The sequence below is a fragment of the Triticum dicoccoides genome, chromosome 2B, assembly GCF_002162155.2.
Source record: "Triticum dicoccoides isolate Atlit2015 ecotype Zavitan chromosome 2B, WEW_v2.0, whole genome shotgun sequence".
NCBI lineage: Eukaryota > Viridiplantae > Streptophyta > Magnoliopsida > Poales > Poaceae > Triticum > Triticum dicoccoides.
In genome coordinates, this window is record NC_041383.1 from 111,769,318 (window position 1) to 111,773,746 (window position 4,429).

At 50.7% G+C, this 4,429-nt stretch overlaps 1 pseudogene; it reads right to left on the reverse strand.

The window, feature by feature from the left end:
- Positions 1-318: 318 nt before the first annotated feature.
- LOC119367282 lies at positions 319-3,739 on the reverse strand (annotated as a pseudogene).
- Between the last annotated feature and the right edge of the window lie 690 nt (positions 3,740-4,429).

Genomic DNA, 4,429 nt, shown 5'->3' on the forward strand with positions numbered 1-4,429 from the left:
AAGAGAGTAGAAAGCCTTTTTTTCTCTACAAAACATGTTTTTATTTACTCATAACGAAGCATATAGCAGACACGAACACAATGAGCGAACACCCAGCCTCTGCAAGCTTAGATGCACACTATACAAAACTATGCCTTAGCGGAAGGAGAAAAGGAAAAGGAAAATAACCAAAGCGATCAAGCAGCGATCAACGATATACAAAACTGACAATCGGCACCAACTATCTCTTGACAACACGAGGACTATGATAAAGGTTCTTCAAAAACAATACCTTCAAGTAGGGAACGACACTGACACGTAAGCATTGTCATCGTCGGATCCAACCACTGAAGGCTAGATCGTGAGTTTTCACCCTGAAGTTCATGCCCGAGCAAAGTTCAAGCAATGTCATCAACTGGGTAATTGCGTAAAAACGCCACCATTGCCAGGTATAACCAAGTACGGCCAGACCTAGGGCTATGATCAGTTGCTTAGTTCACCCGGGAGCAGCTAAGCCTGATCTGCCCCTGCGCCCCGGTGAGCGGGCTGATGTTCCCCATCCTCACCATGGCCGCCGTGAAGTCCCTATTGAACTGCACCGACGCCGACGAGTACGCCCGAACCAGGCCGGCGGTGCGTCCGTCGTTGATGAGCACCTGGTCGGAGTGCAAGAGCCCTTTCTAGGACATCAAGTTGCTGTAGTATGCGTTGTCGAACCCGTTGGGCGTCTTCGTGTCCAGAGGCGTCAGGCTGTTGTCGCCGGAGCAGGTCGGTCGGGGGCAGTTGGCCTTGAGAGATGTCGCGAAGGCCGTGTCGATGTTGGTCTCGTTGTAGAGCTTGCTCCTGAAAAACCGGCACTGCGATTGTCCAATGGTGTGGCCGCCAGAGAGGGCGACCATGTCGGTCACGCTGAGCCCCTTAGCGGCGAAGTTGGCGGTGAGGTTGGCGACGTCGAAGGACGGTGCAGGCAGGTCGTTGTTGGCCAGCGAGAGGCTCGCCGTCGTTGAGTCCCTCCTTCCCAGAGGAACGGTCCACGAAGGCCCTCCTAGCTGCAAGCAATTAATAAAGAACTAAGTTTCTTATTTTACTGTCGCGTGCGTTCAGCAAATTGACAGGCATGGCGCCAAATCGATCTTACGGCGACGACGGAGTCGCGGGCGGCGACGGCGAGGATGTCAGCGCAGGAGACGGTCTACCTGCACACGGCCTCGACCTGCGCCTTGATGTTGTCGGTGACGTTCATGCCTCGAATGGAATTGTTGTTCGGGGCTGCCCTCTGCTCGCCCGTGAAGGTGGTCGTGTCGCTCAGCAGTACGGACGCGTCGCAGCCCTGATGCATCGTTAGTCGTCACACATGTAAGAAATTATTTCCATCAAGATAAATTCACTAGTAGTACAATATAATTCTGTTATAGTTGATTTGAACTCAAGAATTGAGAGGGTGCTTGGATACGTTTTAGTCCCATGACTAAAAGTAGTGGGACTAAAACTTGCTAGCCTCACCCATGCTTGGATACAAATACTAAATAGACTAAAATGAGTTAATGAGCATTTATTATTCTCCAAACCCTCCAATCCCAAACTTGCATGTGTTAAAGGAAAGGAGTTAAATGAGGAGAGAGAGGACTAATCTACATTTTAGTAGGGTTCCCTTGACTAAAAATTTTTAGTCTCAAGACTAGTTCTAGCCTCTCTTTAGTCAGGTGTGAATGGAACTTTAGCCTCTAAAAAAGACTAGTTTTAGTCAGACTAAAAATAGTCCCTTGGATCCAAGCATGGTCTGAGAAGTCACTGTAAAAAATAGTTGATAAGTAAGATTGATTTATTTATTTTGCATGGCAAGTCACATTAATTAGAATGCATGCATGGACTAGGGTCAACTATGTAGTTAGGTACTCCTACATAATATATGTAGTAGTGTTCCATTCCATTAGCTTTTTCATACCGCAATGACTTTGAAGACAGTGTGATTAACTGGTCGATCTAGGACTAGGAGACCTACTAAATTAAGTACTCCCTTCTTTCCAAAATTTTTGTCTTAAATTTGTTAAAATATGAATGTATCAAGTCATATTTTAGTATTAGATACATTCGTATCTAGACAAATGTAAGACAAGAATTCTGGGACGGAAGGAGTATATACTAGTACTAATGTGTGCAATAGAAACTATAGTATTACCGGTAGTAAGTAAAGGGAGACGATGAGTGAGAGGGACTTGCTTGGACAAAGCAGTCGTTTTAAAAAAAAAAGAAGGATGACTCCCGGTCTCTGTATCTGGGCGATACATATGGCCACTTTATTAATTATTCTCACAAGACCTTACAAAGCCATATAACAGCAAGACTAAAGCCACCGTCTAAGCAACAGCTGTCGCTACACCTATCCAATTGATGAAGGGACGTAGATAGTCTGGGCCTAATACCAAACACACATCGTAGCCAAACCTAAACATCTAAGACCTGAGGTCCCAACCAGGACGCCTGCCGGGTATGGGACACCTACCAGTCCGGCGCACTCCTCAATCAGGACGCCTGCCAGGTATGAGGCTGCCGCAGCCACCTGCTATCAATCCATCTTCAAAGATGTACTGTTGCATGTATCGTGTCAGGTCTCTCTGCCATCGACGCCACCACGACGCCCGACAGCGTCGTCCTCCTGCGCGAGTCCATCCTCCCACAGCGAACTCCGAATCTGCACTGCGCCACGCCGTCAAGATCCGTCGCCATCAGTGTGTAGGGTGAAGCACCGCTCCACCAAAGAATCCGTCCTCTGGTCCCTCGATCACGTGTGTACCTCCAAGAATGACGCCCGCAAGGGAGGAACGACACCAGAGCGCCGCCATCATCCGATCATCCAATCTAGGGTTTCCCCCTGAGGTAGCAGAGAGAGGCCTTGAACTTCTTCACGGCGATGCCTTCAAGAAGGAAACGTCGCAGATAGCGCCGCCACCGCTGGCCTTAGCAGACACGAAGGCAAGTTTTCACCCAAATCAGTTCGAAGGGATCGAACTCTCGTGCATGGGCCTCCGTCACCATTAGCACCACCAGGCAGAACCCTGGAGCACCGGCTGATCAGCGAGCCACCGGCACCACCGCATCCAGATCGCCGGCCACGCCGGGCTGCCGCCATCCCTCGCGCCGTCCGGGTCAGAGACGGAGCCGCCAACCGCGCACAGGGACCGCCGCCGCCTGCACACGCCGGAGCGCCGCCCAGAGCCCAGAGCCCAGCGGCCGCCACCGCTTGCCGAGGGCCGCCGCCGCACGCTCCGAGCGGACTCCCACGCACACCAGGGGAAACTGCCGTCGTCCCCAAGCCCGCGCCGCCAACCGCCACCGCGATCCGTCCGCACCAGATCCAGCGAGCCGTGGGAGAAGAGATCCCGCCGCCGCCGACGCGGACCGGGCTTTGCCCGGCTGCGTGCCCCGGCGGCGGCGAGGATGAGATGTCGGGGGAGGGGCGAGGACGCGGGGGCGCTAGGGTTCCCCCCGGTCGCCGCGCAGGGGGCGACACGGGAGGAGACGTGGTTTGGGCTAAAATGTACTCAACCTACCTTGCTTGATCACTATATCAGTCGAAGCAACGACGCTCCCATGCGGGGCTCACTCCTCACGGCAGAGGTCACGGCACTCTTGTCTTGATGGTTGCCAGCGCCCTGGGGCATGACTTGGCGTAGAACTGAGGCGAAAGCTGCGGCCAAGCCGAGGTGGCCGCCCCCAGGCACAGGAGCAACAGCACTGAGAAAGAAGAGGACATTGCCATCGCTATACTTGTGTGTGCAAGAAGGCACTAATCCTGTTCAGATTAAAGCTCTATGCAATGGCCTGCATTACCATGACAACCGACACTATTTAAATTTTTAGTGGTACGACATTTGTTTTGGTTGGAGATCTATAGTTGGGTAGCTAGCAGGCTAGGGTCGTTGCCACAAGCGCACAATCATCGTAGCTTACAAAATGGTTCGGTATATTAGTTGGAGATGGGAAACGGGCAGCATTTGCCTGAATCATAAGCTACCATTACTCTGTTCGAGCGAAATAATTCTTCCAACCAAAGTGGTTGTTAACAGGTAGCAAGCCAGCCATGCAAAATTTGTCCGGGAGTTCAAATTCTGCAAGAAAAGTCAATAATTAATTTCGAGTGATTGAGATGTGCAAATGGAGACAAAAAAATATACTATACTGCATGGTATACTAATCTGCAGAGACGTAGGAGTACCATCCATGTTTTTTTAGAGATACAGTGTATGTGTTTATCCTTCGTCTGTTGACTGCATGTATCCATCCGTCGTCAGTTAATCGTCTAATAACCAATTATTTTTCCATTTTGACAAAGTGGTCAGTTGAGTCTGACTGCAGCATATTTCCATCCATACATCCTGGGATGGATGTCACTCTGTTCCTAGACCTCTGACGGTAGAGATGAAATGTTTAGACAGCTAGACACTTGACA